Genomic DNA, 19,828 nt, shown 5'->3' with positions numbered 1-19,828 from the left:
TCTTCAGCGTGTCGCATCTCTGACCTGTGTTAATGTCCTGTTTATATGCCTCATAATATTTCCACGCCAATTACATTTTGGGAAATGACTGCAATGCAGTTTGGGTGCAGGTCTGGAATAGAGATCGGCCAAAATAAACCAAAAACACCACTAATTGACAGTTAACCCGGTGCATCATCTACATTTGTGTGCATGTACAGTATGTGTATGTCTCCAGGTAAGGAGGTCTCTTGGTCTCATCAGGACCAAGGGAGAGCATCTGGGTCATGCTATAATAGATCAGATAGAGTGGACCTATTGTACATACACCCGGCTCATACTTTATTTACTTCCCTTATATGACCCACTCAACCAGGAGACCAAGCAGATGGGGCTTCCCACAACCTTTGCTAGCTGAGAGTATTTCATCTGAGAGAAAAAGAATCAAATAGCCCTGGAGATGAAAAGAGAAGAAAGAGAGAAGAGAACATTTTCTGATAGTTTTGTGTGGAAGGAGCAGTGTGTAGGCCGCAGTCATTGGTTACAGAGAAACTAATATAACCCCATGGCTATTTTTTAACAAGAAAAAGTAAACTTTGAATACATGGCAGGTTTGTTTTTAAGAATAAAGGTTTATGGAAGGGTTTATAGATAAACATGCATCAGGGTGGAGGAACACTTAAAGGGTTAGTTCACCCAAAAATGAAAATTCTGTCATCAATTAGTCACCCTCATGTCGTTCCACACCCGTAAGACCTTCGTTCATCTTCAGAACTCAAATATATTTTTGATAAAATCCGATGGCTCAGTGAGGCCTGCATTGACAGCAAGATAATTGACACTTTCAGATGCCCAGAAAGCTACTAAAGATATATTTAAAACAGTCCATGTGACTTAGTGGTTCAATCTTAATGTTATGACGAGAATACATTTTGCGTGCCAAAAAACAAACAAAAATAAAAACAACTTTTCAACAATTTCTAGTGATGGGCGATTACAAAACACTGCTTCATGAAGCTTAGAAGCTTTACGAATCTTTTGTTTTGAATCAGTGATTCGGATCACGTTTCAAACTGCCAAAGTCACGTGAACTATTGAAATTTCAAAGCAGTTATGAAGTAACAAAACCTCATTTACTGAAATCACATGACTTTGGCGCTCTGAACCACTGATTCGAAACAAAAGATTCGTAAAGCTTCGAAGCTTCATGAAGCAGTGTTTTGAAATCACCCATCACTAGATATTGTTGCAAAGTCATTATTTTGTTTTTTTGGAGCACAAAAAGTATTCTCATCGCTTCGTAATATTAAGGTTGAACCACTGTAGTCACATGATCTGTTTTAAATATGTTTTTAGTACCTTTCTGGTCATCTGAAAGTGTTAATTATCTTGCTGTCAATGCAGGCCTCACTGGGCGATTGGATTTCATCAAAAACATCTTAATTTGTATTCCAAAGATGAACGAAGGACTTATGGGTGTAGGGAGGGTGAGTAATAAATGACATGATTTTCATTTTGGGGTGAACCCTTTAATTTCCAAGAATGCCATTATATGTTGTATGTCCATGTGGTCAATTCATTTCAAATTCCATCTCATGAATTGAAAGGGAGTCAATTCTTAAGTTCTGAATTTTAAACCTTATGGTCCTGATTTCATAAACCTAACGAAGACATTATGTCATCTTCTTATATACAAGGGTAAAGTGTGTCATTCTCTGCTACTAGTATCACCAAATGAAAATGAAATAATAATAATAATAATTTGTAGCCTTTAAATTCTCAGTGTTTTTAGCATGAGCTGAGCTCAGGTTGTGAAAGCGTTTCTGATGACAGCGGAACAGCAGTAACATCAGTAAATGAGCCACTCAGTGCAGCAACAGATGAGAGGAGAGCGAGCCGTAACAGGTTAGACCATCATATCCAGTTCATTGCAAATTCTCTACAGCTATTAGTGGAAAAACGTTTGCCAATCTTAGAATTGGGTTTTCCTCAGCCTCTTTCCTCAATCTATATTGCCTTCTTGCGATCTCATCTTTCCCTGCCCTCTTCATCACTCTCTCCTCTCACAGTCAGAATCCACTCTATTTTTCTTCATCTGTATCTCACACACGGCTATCCACCTTCTTCACTGCAACATTCAATCTTTTGAGAAAAAAGATATCGCTGCGGAAACCTAAAAGCTTCATTGAGAGAACAGAGAGCTATGATGTTTTCCTCATGTTCCTGCTTTGACCTCCCTCTGGGGATTGCAGACTGCTTGTGTTAAATGATGTGTTTGCAGGCCTGCTTGGCCTCTTTTAAAGCTCACATACTTCTCTCTCTCTATTTGTAAATGCATACAGGTGCTTTTGTAACCTGTCATATCAGTAATATTCCCTTGATATCATTGGTAATGAGTATAAGACAAATTTTTATTGTTCAGGTAACATTATTCATTATTTGAGGTAGAGCTGGATTCCAATAGTTTGTGATTACAATGAAAATCAGGGATTTCAATTTTAATAATAAACTATGTTTCAGTATTGGGTTACACTTTAAGTAACTTTGCACCAACATGTCAAATAACTCTCAGAGTACTAGCAGACTGTTAGGTTAGTGTTAGAATTAGAGTCAGTAGAATAAGTTGAAGTACTTGCAAAGTTATTTATAGTCAGTAGTAGGGCTGCACGATTTATCGCGTTTAAACCACACACGATTTGGCAAAGGCTGCGATTATTTTATGCGCAGCTTGTCAGAGCTGTACGGCTCTGTGATCAGTAGTAAATGCTTGTCCATCTGAAAGCCAGAGGGCGCTCTCATGCAGAAACCTTAAATATGCCCTGCCACAGAAGAAGATAACACGCGTCACATCGCTGTAGCTGAATAAACATAAGATTGAAACGTTTTGATTAAACATGACGAATAAACACATGACTGCCTCATTCTGTGTATAAGCCACATCATCTCACAGAAGGATGCTCAACTGTTGTTATGAAGTGAGTTTGGAGTAAAAACATGTTATTAAATGTCTTTTGTTGGACAAAATGATAATAAATGCTTCTCAAGTCTGGAAAGATGTTTGACAAGTGTTGCTTTTTCAAATGTACATTATAAGCGATTCAAACTCGCGGTGCTTTCAGATGGATTAGCATTTGGAGCCATACTTCATTGACATGCTGCGCATAAAAAAATAAAAATAATCGCAGCCTTTGTGATTTCATAATTGCACTAAGAATCGCGTTTAAAGGAACACTCAACTTTTTTTGAAAATAGGCTAATTTTCCAACTCCCTTAGAGTTAAACAGTTGAGATTTACCGTTTTCGAATCCATTCAGCCGATCTCCGGTTCTGGCTTTTAGCATAGCTTAGCATAGTTCATTGAATCTGATTAGACCGTTAGCATCGCGCTTAAAAATGACCAAAGAGTTTTGATATTTTTCCTATTTAAAACTTGACTCTTCTGTAGTTAAATCGTGTACTAAGACCGACGGAAAATAAAAAGTTGTGATTTTCTAGGCTGATATGGCTAGGAACTATACTCTCATTCAGGCATAATAATCAAGGAACTTTGTTGCCGTTCCATGGCTGCAGCAGTGCAATGATATTACGCAGCGCTTGTGAGCCCCTGCTTGCACAGGGAACGTGCCTTGCAACCATGGAGACGTATGTGAGAGACGCTGCGTAATATCATTGCGCCTGCTGCAGCCATGATACGGCAGCAAAGTTCCTTGATTATTACGCCTGAATGAGAGTATAGTTCCTAGCCATATCAGCCTAGAAAATCGCAACTTTTTATTTTCTGTTGGTCTTAGTACACGATTTAACTACAGAAGAGTCAAGTTTTAAATAGGAAAAATATCAAAACTCTTTGGTGATTTTTAAGCGCGATGCTAACGATGCTTAACTAATCAGATTCAATGAACTATGCTAAGCTATGCTAAAAGTGGTACCGCCAGAACCAGAAATCGGCTGAATGGATTCGAAAACGGTAAAACTCAACTGTTTAACTCTAGGGGAGTTGGAAAATGAGCCTATTTTCAAAAAAAGTGGAGTGTTTAAGTCGTGTTGTTTTAATCGCGTTTAAGTTCAATGTAATTTTTCATATTGTGTGATTAATCGTGCAGCCCTAGTCAGTAGAATGTCTGTTGGTGGAAACTTAAAAATAATATATTACAGATATTAAGCAGACAGTCTACTTATACTCTTATGACTGCTAGTTGGCATGTAGTTACAAAGTTACTTACAGTTAGTATAATGTCTAAGTGGACTATCAGTATAAAGTGTTACCCAGTATTGTAAAAATATAATACAGATAAACATTATGGTCAAATTTTTCAGATCAGATTTTTGCTATATTTCTAAGCCAATAATCAAATTTGTGACACTGACCATGTGAATGTCACAATCTTGAACAGGTCAAGTTGAATGGGCACAGTAGCATATCATTATATTGAATGTCTAAGTTCGTACGGAGGATTTGAGACAGCAAATTTACTATGACTGAAAGAATAATGTATTGGTACCATCAATTGAAATAAGTAAAAAAAAAATTGCAAACATACAGTCAATAGAACTAAAAGAAAATAGAAGAAAGATTTGCCCTGCGTTCCATTCGGAAGGGCTCATCCCTATGCCCAAATCCTTTCAAAGGGTTTACCCTCCGAAGTGAGAAATTCGAAGGGATGAAGGGTGTATTTGTCAAAAAAAACACTTTTTTTGGAATGCACTTCTGAATGCACTTAACGGGACAATAAGGGAGGCGCCTTCGTCTTTTTCCCCTGGTTTACTCTTTGTATTAATACTCATTTATTTACTGTAGTAACATTATAAGCTACTGCTGGTGTTACGTCTTGGTGCTGTAGAGAAGAGGCGTTCACAGAGTTCCACAATGAATGGGTATTTATTAACACAAAGGAGAAATACAACATCCAAAACACTTTGGTTAACATTAAGAACAGACAAGGAGTGAAGGGAGTGAGTCCATATATATATGGAGTGCTGACAAGGAGGTGAAGATGATCGGTGATGATGGGGAGATGACGAGGGAAGTGAGTGCAGGTGTGGAGAACAGGAGGATTATGGGAAATGGAGTTCAGGAGACGAGGGAACTGTGACAGTTGGTCTTTTATGTTAAATATAATGTATATTGTGTCTATGAATTTTAAACATTTGAATTGACTGATAAAGGTAGCTGTAAAGTATTTTTGTTGAAGTACAATGTAATTTTGACCATACCCTAATAATGTACCAAATCTTATTCGTATAAAAAAGTAGTATAGAAAAATACTATACATGCATTTCTAATTAAAATTGAACTCTTAGCCTCCTGTACCTATTCTGTGATGTCAAACAACTTCCCTGTGCAAAGGATCATAGAGGCCCGAAGTGTCCATCAGTTGTTCCCTTCGAAATTCTTCATTCCGAAGGGCCCTTAGAAGTGGCCAGTTTTGAGCACTTCGGTTTGGAACGACCCTTCGGTATGGCGGCCATGATTGTTTTCACTCCAAAGTGCCCTTTGGAGGCTGATATATCCCGTTTGGAACGTGCCGTTAGCCTACTACCCAGGGGTGTGTTTCCCGAAAGCATCATTAGTCAACTATGGTCGTAAGTCCCATTGAACTGTATTGGTAATGATGGAACTTGCGACCATAGTTCACTTTGGGAAACGCACCCCAGGTAGTTTTAAACTGATTCACTCAAGGTATTCGAAGTGTATGGTGTGTTGTATTCTCTTATCTGTATAAGGGTACTGAATTCGCTCCAGAGAATGGTGCATTGAGAACATCAATTACACACTGTTGGCTTGCCGTTCAATCGCCATAGGTCGACTCATGCGCATGATTTATAAATCGAGGGAAGGAATTAATAAATCGCGCGCACAATTTAGCCTACTATTGTTTTCCTGCATGTCATTTCTGGGGCTCCGTAGTAAATGGCTGCTACTTCTTAATTATTCACTCGTCATGGAGGCCCTCTAGTGGAGAATAGAAGTTACTACATGTTTTTTTTCTTGTTTTTTTTTTCTCAAATTAACAGTCTCTTAACTACCTTATTCACTGTTTTCCCTGTTCATTTTTGCCAGGAATTCTTCTTTCTATTTTGTTGTCAATGTTAAAGTGTAGTGTGTTTCTCATACTCCTAGTGTTTAATAAAAGCCTCTTTGTTCATGCATTTTGCATTATCTTCATTGGACTCACTGCACGCAACCATGACAGTGTACTTTTTTTGTAAAAAAAAATCACAAAAGGCTTCCAAGATACCTTGTAACCTATATTATACCACATTTTAAAACTTCACTTCAGTGCGTTTCAAATGGCATCAGTGTAGAGAATAACTGAAATCGGAACCATTGAAAATACACACATACTGTAAACTTTCCAATTAATATGAATACAGTTTGATGAATGAATGCAGTATGCACAATTCATCCATCTGAAAAACATTTGTAATCCAATATGAACTCGGTTCTGTTGACAGCAGACTTCAAAAGCACATTTATGCCAATAACGATTTTCCAGTTCACTCAAGAGCATTTAGTACTTCTTGGAAAAGCTCTTACGTTGGGATGTCAGTCAAGAATTCAACTTGTCTTCTCTATTTTACTGGACAGATAGAATTACATTCCACATCATACATGGAGTGTGTTCGTTCAGTATCCACTTTGTTCAGGTGGTAAAAGTACAGTCAGTATGGCTCTAAATAGAGATGTAAGCTCATACTCCTGCATTTTTTAGACTCTCATTTCACTTTTTAGAGTCGTTTAATGAAATGAATGACATAAATTGTTCAGTGCTGTGATATGAGTATGTGTCTGAGCGCTGTGCTGGTCTTCGCTGATAGTTCCACTCTGCTGCCTTCAGCTCTCACAGGCCAAAGCTGCAGCACTGCTGTTGTGCTGAGATCCACTACAGAAGAGCTCAGCCAACATAATGCAGTTATCACAGCACTCTGAAAGCCCAGGAAAAACAAATCGGTCTCCAGGTACGAATCTGTCTTCCTCTCTGCACTGTTGCTTGAAGACTTTGATCTCCTAGCGGGGATCGCTCGATATCTGTTTTCATGATTTGTCATGATGTCTCTGAAGTACTTGTAAAGCATCAACACATGCATGTGTCATTTCTGTATTCATTTTAAAGGATTAGGTTGTAATCTTCATAAACCCTTAATCTGTGATGGCAAATATGCGAATGTCATTTATAATATACTCTATGAAACAGTTGCTGAATGTTCCGAATGAAAACCAGGTACCTATATACTCAAAAATCCCAGGATTTTGTTATTTTTCCTAGAACGTGGTTGCTGTTGTTCACTCAGACAAGCTTTATAGAATGTCCCATAGAAATAAAAAAAAGCACAATTTTCAGAAAAAAAGTTATTTGATTTGTTTTTATTTTTTATTATTTTTTTTTCTATTGTTTATAGAAATTAAATTACACAGTATTGTGATTAAACACTAAGAAATCTGCAAATCAGAATAAAATGCAAAGATTTTTCACAGTCACCTGAAAAAGAACTACTTAATTTGACCTGATTGAATATATTTTTGTAACTTTATGTTATTGATATTAACCTACTGTAGAGAATATGTACAGTAGATTTCCCTCTTGATGTTATACTGTTCATATTTATTTGGAAATGAGGCTCAAGATTTAATTTCAAAATTTTAAAAATAAGGAAACAATACTGTGTACTTTTAGCTGAATTACTGTTTCTAGTAAAGAGTAAAAACTTGTCTGATTATAGCAGATGGCAACTGTAGGGTAGGTTAAAGTTGACCTATTATGCCCCTTTTTACAATATGTAATATAAGTTTTAGGTGTCCCCATAATGTGTCTGTGAAGATTTAGCTCAAAATACCCCACAGATCATTTATTATACCATGTTGAAAATACCCATTTTTGAGTGGAAGGAAAAACATGCTGTTTTCGTGCATGTATCTTTAAATGCAAATGAGCTGCTGCTCCCTGCCATGCTTTCCAGAAGAGGGTGGAGCCTGTACAACTCCTGCCTCAGATACTCTGCCAAAAACTAAAACATCTGTTTGTTTTTGATTATCATCTCTATCGCAGTCACGCTTATGTGACATTGCAGTTCTTGAAAGTTTATTATCTGCATGCATTTTAAAGCCATATCAGTCTGAACTTCTGATATATGGTTTTCTAAACGCACGCACACAGAAAGCTGAATGTCAGACGGCGCGTCCCGTGAATATTTCAGTTTTCTTTAACGTGTTATTGCGTCAAATACACACAAGGTTATGTCAAAAACACACAAAGTTCACATAAAGTCAATTATGTCTGTGAACATAAACAGCAAGTAAAGAAATCGCATGTGTATATTAGATCTGTATATAAAGTGAAAACAGAGTAATTTACAGTACCTACTGCTTTTAAATGGATAGTTCACCCCAAAATTAAAATTCTGTCATCATTTACTCACCCTTAATTTGCTCCAAACCTGTATACATTTCTTTGTTCTGCTGAACACAAAGGAAGATATTTTGAAGAAAGTTTGTAACAGGACGCTTTGAGGCACCATTGACCTCCATAGTAGGAAAAAAAAAATACTATGTAAGTCAATGGTGCCCCAGAACTGTTCAGTTTCCCACATTCTTCAAAATATCTTTTATGTAAAATATCCTTTGTGTTCAACAGAACAAAGAAATGTATACAGGTTTGGAACAACCTGAAGGTGAGTAAATGATGACATAATTTTTATTTTTGGGTGAACTTTGCCTTTAATATGAATCAAACAGCAAAAGAACAGAAAACAGTAAATCACTCACTGCTCTTGATAGAATAACTTCAGTAGCTTTAATAAGAATACATTTCTTACTTGAATGCTGCTGTTAAATGCTCTGGCGAGGAGATAAAGATGGCAGACTATGTACAGCTCACTCAGGGCGGGGTCTATGCTAATAGGGCAGAGTCTATCAGCAGTCGTGGGCGAGGCCTCAGTATTTGTGACGTCACATATGCTAGAATCTGCAAACGGCTTGTTCTGAGGCAGTGCTTATAATTCATGGGGATTAAAAAAAGAGGAGTGGATGGGTTTTTATCATTATAGTGTGGTTGTGCACACACACTGCCAACACACATTTATGTTCAAACACCAGGTAAAACGGAATTTTTATAGCGATAAAGGTGGGGCTTAGCGGAAGGGTCAATTATATGGGGTTAGGGACAGTGGTGTCTCTAAAAGCATATGCTGCATATGTCTGCATATGTCCATTCTTTTTTAATGCATTATTTAGCATATTAAAAATGTCTCAGCTGCTGACTGATCTGGCATATTGTCCTCCATGGTGTTTTATTAGATGCCAAAATAGAGACTGTACTGAAGCTGGAAATATTTAATTAGGGACTAGCGCTCTGGATAATGGTGCAGTGCATCCCTGCTCCCACACTGCAAGAGATGTCAAACAATGAGTTTACAGAGAGGTGCAATCTACAGGGACACGAATGCAGGAACAGACATCAACATAACCTGCACAGAGGAACTATTCACTATAGACAACATCTGCTACAAAAACCTGAAACTGTATGTATTTGACCTGAAGCAATTAGAGTCAACAGGCCCAAAGGGAATGAAATGGGTTGTTTTGCCTTCTGAAAAGACCATCTTAGGTCAACATGAACTTCCTTGCTGCTCCAGACTGGTTTATGCTGGTATGGGAATTGTAAAGAATTTTATTGTGAAGAACCAGTTCCTAATTGGTTCCATTAACAATTTTTACTTATCAGGAACAAATATTTGAGGAAAAAGAAAAGAAGAACTAGAAATAACTAAAAGAAAGTTATTTTTTAGTAATTTCTTACATCATTAATAGAACATTATTAATCATTAATTCAAACCAATCACTAGCCTTAACTATATTAACTAACAATACTACTAAAACAAAAACATAATGGCTTGGTTTCACAGACAGGGCTTAGATTAAGCTAGGATTATGCCTAAATTCAAGTAGCTTTTATGAACGTGCCCTAGAAAAAAATAAATAAATAAATTAAAATAAAAATAAAAATAAGGTACAGTATCTGATAGAAGTGAGTACACCCCTCACATTTTTGTAAATATTTTATTATATCTTTTCATGTGACAACACTGGAGAAATGCTACTTGGCTACATTGTATAGTAGTGAGTATACAGCTTGTATAACAGTGTAAATTTGCTGTCCCCTCAAAATAACTCAACACACAGCCATTAAAGGGGCTCTATGTAAGATTTTTACTTTAATAAAGCATAAAAATACCCCAATATGTTTGCAGATATTTAGGAAACATGCTAAGTTCACAGAAAAACATTGCTACAGCCAGATATTCTACTTTGAAAATGTGTGTTCCGTGTCAGAATGTCTGTCTTTGTTTTGGTCTGTGAAAAACCATGTGCTGCCAGTTTATCCAATAGCATTTCAACATCACAGGTTGCCAGGTGGTGGAAAACACGTGTATTGCAACCATAGAAACCAACAAATAAACTGGGTCAGAGAATCGCAGATTCTACTTGACCTAAAAGCCTCTGAATCCATCTAAATATCTCTATGAACAACAGCATATTAAGTCAGCTTACAGTGTTTGAGTCTCATCAGCTTTCATTGTAAATTGCGCTCCCTATTGTTGCTGGCAACCGCATCTTTGAACAAGGGGACAGGCGGTGTCATGTGACTCGTTAGTGTTACAAGGTCTCAGGTGTGAATGGGGAGCAGGTGTGTTAAATTTGGTGTTATCGCTCTCACTCTCTCATACTGGTCACTAGAAGTTCAACATGGCACCTCATGGCAAAGAACTCTCTGAGGATCTGTAAAAAAAAAATGTGGCTCTACGTAAAGATGGTGTAGGTTATAAGAAGTTTGCCAAGACCCTGAAACTGAGCTGCAGCACGGTGGCCAAGACCATACAGCGGTTTAACAGTACAGGCTCCACTCAGAACAGGCCTCACCATGGTCAACCAAAGAAGTTGAGTGCACGTGCTCAGCATCATATCCAGAGGCTGTGTTTGGGAAATAGACATATGAGTGCTGCCAGCATTGCTGCAGAGATTGAAGTGCTCATACGCCGCACACTGCATCAAATTGGTCTGCATGTCTGTCGTCCCAGAATGAAGCCTCGTCTAAAGACGATGCACAAGAAAGCCCACAAACAGTTTGCTGAAGACAAGCAGACTAAGGACATGGATTACTGGAATCATGTCCTGTGGTCTGATGACACCAAGATAAACTTATTTGGTTCAGATGGTGTCAAGTGTGTGTGATGGCAACCAGGTGAGGAGTACAAAGACAAGTGTGTCTTGCCTACAGTCAAGCATGGTGGTGGGAGTGTCATGGTCTGGGGCTGCATGAGTGCTGCCGGCACTGGGGAGCTACAGTTCATTGAGGGAACCATGAATGAGAAGAACATGATCCCCTCCCTTCGGAGAATGGGCCGCAGTACAGTATTCCAACATGATAACGACCCCAAACACACCTCCAAGATGACCACTGCCTTGCTAAAGAAGCTGAGGGTATCTAAACCCTATTGAGCATCTGTGGGGCATCCTCAAATAAAAGGTGGAGGAGTGCAAGGTCTCTAACATCCACCAGCACCGTGATGTTGTCATGGAGGAGAGGAAGAGGACTCCAGTGGCAATCTGTGAAGCTCTGGTGAACTCCATGCCCAAGAGGGTTAAGGCAGTGCTGGAAAATAATGGTGGCCACACAAAATATTGACACTTTGGGACAAATTTGGACTTTTCCACTTAGGGGTGTACTAACTTTTGTGGCCAGCGGTTTACACAGTAATGGCTGTGTGTTGAGTTATTTTGAGGGGACATCAAATTTACACTGTTATACAAGCTGTACATTCACTACTTTACATTGTAGCAAAGTGTCATTTCTTCAGTGTTGTCACATGAAAAGATATAATAAAATATTTACAAAAATGCGAGGGGTGTACTCACTTCTGTGGGATACTGTATGTCAGGGCAAGTTACTTTTAGTTAAAACAGCTCAAACATGCATTTTAGTCTAGGACTAGCTTAAGCCTTGTCCGTGAAACCGGGGGAATGCATTTCATTATAAAAAATCATAATGTATATCTTTAACTACATGGTGTCACATGAGCAACCAATCAGTTAGGCAACTGATTTCTCAAAGTCATTCCTTCACGAATCAGACTACACTGGTCACAATGTCGTTTTTGATTTTAAAAAAAGGAACCAAAGTATTTTTTACTATGGTAGTCAATGGTTGGGTTAATGAGATCTCCTTGGTTACAAACATTCTTCCAAATATCTTTCTATTTGTTCAGCAGAACAAAGATATTTATAGAGGTTTGGAACAAGTAAATGATGACAAAATTTTCATTTTTGGGTGAACTATCTCTTTTTTTCCTTGGTAGAAATAATTTCATTCATCGCAACCCATAAATATATATGAATGATTTTTAGTGAGAGTTTTCATTTGTGATGTAGCAGAATCACAAGATTTTTCTAAGTAAATTTCTCTTCTAAATCCTTAAAACCTGATATCCCATGTGACATTCACACATTGGAGATGTAATGTCCTGTGCAGATGATCAACTCCATGGAGAGATGAGACATTATGAAATTAAGTTGGCCTTTATAAGGAGAATGATTACTAAGCTTTAGAAAATCCACATTCAATGTGTCTACATCAGGACCATAGATAGAGCCTAACAGGGATTTTACACCCTTAGGGATGCAGCCATCAATCTTTTGTGTTAACATCAAATTTTTCCTATCTAATGGGAAAAGGCTTTAGCTTATTGTTCTTGTGTTTTCATGGCTCTAAGCCAGAGTTCTAGGAGTAAACCTGTTCATTTTGATCCCCACTGCCTATCCTTCATATAGTGTGATCTAGCCCCTAATGTCCACTTATCGACCGTGTGTAGCGGCCAGGCCCCCTTCACACTAGTGAGTGATGGTGAAGAAAATGGACTGCTTCTTCCAAGTTTCAGGTAGATATTCCTCAGTGTCTATACTCCACTGCAAGGTTTCCTGCTAAATGTTTAGTATGAGTAAACATTATATTATATGTAGCTCTAGCTATATAGCCACTGTAATGTCAAAGCTGAAATTTAAGCATCATTTCTCCATTCTTCAGTGTCATATGATCCTTCAGTAATCATTCTAACATACTGATTTGGTGCTCAAGAAACATTTCTTATTATCATTAATGTTGGAAACAGTGCTGCTTAATGTTTTTGTGGAAGTCATGACCATTTTCGAATCAATTTAATCTATCCCTGCTGAATAAAAGTATTAATTTCCTAAAAAAAATATATTGTATTATATTATTAGTTTAATTTAGCTTATGGATTGCAGAAATTATTTCTGCGAAGCCCCCAGGTTCTCCTTGTTACACTGTAAACCTGAATAAGTTGGCAAAACTCAAAATGTTTTTCTCCAAAACATGTTGGCCACAATTATTGGCAACCTTTTATTCAATACTTTTTGCAACCTGCTTTCCCAAGATAACAGCTCTGACTCTTCTTTTGTAATGCCTGATGAGTTTGGAGAACACCTGACAAAAGATCAGAGATCATTCCTTCATGCAGAATCTCTCCAGATCCTTCAGATTCCAGCTCCATGTTGATGCTTCTTCTCTTCAGTTCACTTCACTCATTTTCTTTAGGGTTCAGGTCAGGTGACTGGGAAGACCATGGCAGAAGCTTCATTTTGTGCTCAGTGACCCATTTTTGTGTTGGTTTTGATGTTTGTTTTGGATCATTGTCCTGATGGAAGATCCAACCACGGCCCATTATTGGATTTCTAGCAGAAGCGGTCAGGTTTTGATTTTTTATCTGTTGGTTTTTGATAGAATCCATGATACCATGTATCTGAACAAGATGTCCAGGACCTCCAGCACAAAAATAGGCCCACAACATTAAAGATCCAGCAGTATATTTAACTGTGGGCATGGGGTACTTTTTATCCATGTGTGCACCAAACCCATCTGGTGGGTTTGCTGCCAAGAAGCTCTTTTTTTAGTTTCATCTGACCATAGAAGCCAGTCCCGTTTGAAGTTCTAGTCTTGTCTGACAACTGAATATGCTGGAGATTGTTTCTGGATGAGAGCAGAATATTTTTCTTGTAACCCTCCCGAACAACTTGTGGGGATGTAGGTGTTACAGATCCCTTGTTTCCCTGGACTCCATTTCCCAGAATCCTCCTGTTCTCCTCACCTGCACACACTTCCCTCGTCAGCTCCTCATCATCACAGATCACCTGCACCTGGACTCTATTGTCAGCACTCCCCATATATTGCACTCACTCCCTTCACTCCTCGTCCGTTCTCTGTTTTGTTAATGTGTATGTCTGGCGTTCCTTACCTTTGTTTATTAAAGAGCATCTATTATTGTGGAAATCCGTATCTGCCTCATCTCTGCACCAGCATACCGTAACAGAAGAACGGACCAAAAACGACCGGATTTCCACAGAAAAAAAATGGAGACTTTCCCCAGCTCCCTGGATCCAGCTCCTCCATCGCCTCTCACCCTAACAGCCAGCGAACGCCTTATCGGGCTCCTGCAGGTAGGACGTTCGCTGGAGAGATATGTGGAGGAGTTCGTTGAGCTTGCTTACTTGACTAACTGGCCCGACGCTCAGTTGATCTCCTTGTTTTTGGATGGATTGGATGACGACACTATCCGTTTTGATGAACCTGTTTTTTGTTTCTCCTTAAGCGATACTATCAATTTAATTTTGTGGTTGAATGGCTCCAAATTTTTAGTAGAAGAGGTTCAGGATCAGTGTTGTCGTCCAGTCCATCCAGAAACACGGTTGGCCGGGCCAGTCAGTCAACCTCCGGCTTCCTCCGCATACCCCTCCAGCGAACTCCCTGCCTGCCCCAGGCTGGACCCATATTCCGCTACTGGGCCCAGTAAGCGGAGGAGGAGGAAGAAAGCGGCCCCAGTGTCTCCAGAGCCCGCTCCAGTATCTCCAGAGCCCGCTCCAGTATCTCCAGAGCCCGCTCCAGTATCTCCAGAGCCCGCTCCAGTATCTCCAGAGCCAGCTCCAGTATCTCCAGAGCCAGCTCCAGTATCTCCAGAGCCAGCTCCAGTCCCCACAGAGCCAGCTCCAGTGCCTGTGGGGATTTTAATTGTATTTGAGGGGATATGTATGAAATATATAATGAAATGGCCCTCAATCCCAGTCTCCGCCGAGCCAAGTTCTCCAGTCTCCTCCGAGCCAAGTTCTCCAGTCTCCTCCGAGCCAAGTTCTCCAGTCTCCTCCGAGCCAAGTTCTCCAGTCTCCTCCGAGCCAAGTTCTCCAGTCTCCGCCGCCGAGCAAAGTTCTCCAGTCTCCGCCGCCGAGCAAAGTTCTCCAGTCTCCGCCGCCGAGCAAAGTTCTCCAGTCTCCGCCGCCGAGCAAAGTTCTCCAGTCTCCGCCGCCGAGCAAAGTTCTCCAGTCTCCGCCGCCGAGCAAAGTTCTCCAGTCTCCGCCGCCGAGCAAAGTTCTCCAGTCTCCGCCGCCGAGCAAAGTTCTCCAGTCTCCGCCTACGAGCCCTCAGCTCTAGTCTCCGCCTACGAGCCCTCAGCTCCAGCCGCCGCCTACGAGCCCTCTTCTCCAGCCGCCGCCGCCGAGCCATCCGCTCCAGCCGCCGCCGCCGAGCCAGCCGCTCCAGCCGCCGCCGCCGAGCCAGCCGCTCCAGCCGCCGCCGCCGAGCCAGCCGCTCCAGCCGCCGCCGCCGCCGAACCTACTGCCCCTATGAACTGTGTTTTTGAACCCTCCAGCCCAAAGACTGTTTTCCCTCCCTGCCTCCCTCTCCCACCTCCATCCAGTTATGTGTGCACTGAACCTTCACCTCAAGCCCCCTCGCCCAGATCTCCACCTCGGACCTCTGGGCGATTACCTTCACCCCGGCTCCAACCTCCCTCTGCTCCACCGTTGCCCATCAGTCCTCCAGCCTCACAAGTCTCCATCCTGCCCCCGTTCACACCTTGGTCCCTCGTCAGCCTGCCCTCCCCTCTGGACTGCACTCCTCCGTCTCCGCTCCGTCCCTCCATCCCTCGTTTCCAGTTGGCTTCCTCACTCCCCCTGGTGTTCACTTTGTTGTCTGTCGTCTGTGTTCAACTGCGGCCTTCTGGAGCACCGGCTGCGCTTCGGTCGGCGGAGCCTTCGGTTCCGCCATCACCCGCCAGTCCTTCAGCGACGCCTGGGCTCAACGCCTCGAAGGCTTCGGCTCCTGACCCGCCATGGCTGCCCGCTGCACCTGACCCGCCATGGCTGCCCGCTGCACCTGACCCGCCATGTATGCCCGCTGCATGTCTGCCCGCTGCACCTGACCCGCCATGGCTGCCCGCTGCACCTGACCCGCCATGGCTGCCTTCGGCCCCTGACCCGCCATGGCTGCCTTCGGCTCCTGACCCGCCATGGCTGCCTTCGGCTCCTGACCCGCCATGGCTGCCTTCGGCTCCTGACCCGCCATGGCTGCCTTCGGCTCCTGACCCGCCATGGCTGCCCACGGCTCCTGACCCGCCATGGCTGCCCACGGCTCCTGACCCGCCATGGCTGCCCACGGCTCCTGACCCGCCATGGCTGCCCACGGCTCCTGACCCGCCATGGCTGCCCACGGCTCCTGACCCGCCATGGCTGCCCACGGCTCCTGACCCGCCATGGCTGCCCACGGCTCCTGACCCGCCATGGCTGCCCACGGCTCCTGACCCGCCATGGCTGCCCACGGCTCCTGACCCGCCATGGCTTTTGAGCCTGCCCTGGAGACCTCCACTCCAGTCTACTCCTCCCCCTGCTCCGGTTTGAGGTCTCCAGGGCGCCCGCCCCCCTCCCGGTTGTTACATCTACGGCGCGAGGACGCGCCTACCGGGAGGGGGAGGTACTGTTACAGATCCCTTGTTTCCCTGGACTCCATTTCCCAGAATCCTCCTGTTCTCCTCACCTGCACACACTTCCCTCGTCAGCTCCTCATCATCACAGATCACCTGCACCTGGACTCTATTGTCAGCACTCCCCATATATTGCACTCACTCCCTTCACTCCTCGTCCGTTCTCTGTTTTGTTAATGTGTATGTCTGGCGTTCCTTACCTTTGTTTATTAAAGAGCATCTATTATTGTGGAAATCCGTATCTGCCTCATCTCTGCACCAGCATACCGTAACAGTAGGTGCTGTTTGATCATTTTTTTAGGCTTTCTGAGACTCAAGACTCAACAAATCTCTGTAATTCTCCTGCTGTGATCCTTGGAGAGTCTTTGGCCACTCAAACTCTCCTCCTCACTGTGCATTAGGACGATTTAGACACACGTCCTCTTCCAGGCAGATTTGTAACATCTTTAGTTGATTGGAACTTCTTCATTATTGCCCTGATAGTGGAAATGGGGATTTTCAATGCGTTTTTTCTTACAGCTACTTTCTATTTTGTGAAGCTCAACAATCTTTTGCTGCACATCAGAACTATATTCTTTGGTTTTACTCATTATGATGAATGATTACGGGAATTTGGTCTTTGGGTTTTCTAGTGTTTATACTCCTTTGGAACAGGAAGTCATGGCTGGAGAATTTCATGTTCAATATCACGATGGTGTGCTAATAAAAATGTAAATATGAATGGGAATATACTTCAGAGATATTTGAATCATAAAACATTCTAGGGGTGCCAATAATTGTGGCCAACATGTTTTGGAGAAAAACATTAATTTCATAATGTGATTTCCCCTCTAAATTAAAAGAAACATGTTCATAACACTCAAAACAATGAAACAGTTCAGATTACTTAAAATGTGTCAGTTTTGTGAACTCAAAAGAAAAAGAAAGTTCTAAATACTCTAAACTCTAAAATACTCTAAAAACAAATTAGTTTAATTTAAGTTTACCTTACTCAAACCAATTAATTATTTTGAGGTTAATTATTAGGATTTGCAGTGACAGCAGCTTTTAATATAAAATTAAGATTTTTTATTTTAAGCTAAAAGTATTCTAATATTGGTAGTACAACTTATGCAACAAGATTTTTTTTTCTTTTGTGCAAAAATCTGAAACAACTACCCAAATTAATGGTTCTAGTGACGGATCACCTGGTTAACACCTGGTTAGTGCACTTGTGATGATCTAAGACTCAGGTAGATGGATGAATTGAGTCCAAAATGGTGATTTGTGGGTTAGTATTTGCTGATACCGTGGCTCTGCTCTGGAGGTCTTTTTGGATGAGTTTTGCAGCTGTCGGCTAGCAGGACTGGAAACATCCATTCCACTGAGCAGAGAGAGGACGATATCCAAGGAGCTGTGCTTTTTTCCTCCTGCAGATCCGTGCCATGCATTATTCATGCTTTATCTTCCAGGCTTAGACCTGCGCCCTGGGCCTTTAGACCGGTATGATCCCTCCATGAAGTGCAGCTGGAAAGTTTAGGTCGTTTCTTCTGTCAGTTTTTGTGGGACCAATTCTAAAGCTCTAAATCAAACATTTTTTTTGACCCCTGCCTTCTAGCACTTGTGGGGCACAGCGGCGTGAAATTGTACAGGCTTTAATGTCTGCAGAGACTTTCAGAGGCTATTACGGCTTTAAAAGCAAAAACCAAGCTGTTAGTGGCTTACTGTAAATAAACACTGTTAGGGTCAGATGGGAGAACGGATGGCACTATAAACATCAGTATTATGTTTCTCACATTCTCTCATGACCTTAACCTGTCATTTTTTCTTCCATTGTGGCGCAGTATAATAGAAGCACTTTGGTGTTATAGTCTCAGGCCCATATTATCACGTTCTCCTCCTGACACAATGGGACAGGTCTCATATATGAGAATTGAGTTATTAGAAAGACCCTGTTTTACTGCCCCTCTGATTCAACATTTCAGTCCATTAGTCACTAGTATCCTCACATTGACAGCTGCATTACCTCAGTGATTAACTCCTCTTACAAAGCAGGAGATACAAAAATTCTCGCAGTCTGTTTCCTTTTTTTTTTCAAGATATGCAAAGGGTGTTATTAAAACAAGGGATTGTAATTAATTTATTTGCTTTGCATTTCTGATATATTTGCCTGCTCTGTAAAATCACTTGCAAAAAATATTTTATTGCTCTGTGTTTGCTCTATCAAAGCAAGATAACCTAATGGAGTTCTCAGTAATGTTTCCTTTAAAGGATTAGTTTACTTCAGAATTACAATTTCCTGATAATTTACTCACCCTTGTGTCATCCAAGATGTTATGTCTTTCTTTCTTCAGTTGAAAAGAAATTAAGGTTTTTGAGGAAAACATTCCAGGATTTTTCTCCATATAGTGGACTTCATGGGGTTCAATGTGTTGAAGGTCCAAATTGCAGTTTTTAATGCAGCTTCAAAGGGTTCTACACGATCCCAGCTGAGGAATAAGTGTCTTATCTAGCGAAACATGTCATTTTCTAAAACAAAAAGTAAATAAAAAAAATCTGCAATGTGCCACACATTACATAATCATGATGGAAAGGTCACGTGTGGAAAAGGCACTTTTATAAAAATGTGTCTCTAGACCTTGCAATTTTTTCCCATTCCACTACCCTGCGTTTCACATTTTTAATCACAAAAATGGGTTCTGTGTGAACTAAGGGAAAGTTCACATAGAATATGTTATACTGTGTTGTTTTAATAGTTTTTTAAACATGCTTGACGGATGTTGTTAAAGGGATAGTTCACCCAAAAAATGAAAATTTGCAGTTAATTCACTCTCCTTCAGGCCATCCATGATGTAGGTGTCTTTTTTTTCCTTCAGTAGAACAGTAAATAAGCTTTTTAGCTGAAACCATAGGCTTTGGTGATTCGTATAATGCAAGTCAATGGCTACCGTCACTTTGAGGGTCAAAAAAACAAACAAAATTAATACCCGTGGCTCCTGACTTCATTAGCTATGTTTCCATCCACCTATTTTTTTTACACATTTTTGGA

Source organism: Chanodichthys erythropterus, chromosome 18 (genome assembly GCF_024489055.1).
Source record: "Chanodichthys erythropterus isolate Z2021 chromosome 18, ASM2448905v1, whole genome shotgun sequence".
Classification (NCBI taxonomy): Eukaryota; Metazoa; Chordata; class Actinopteri; order Cypriniformes; family Xenocyprididae; genus Chanodichthys; species Chanodichthys erythropterus.
Note: the sequence above shows the minus strand (reverse complement) of the source record.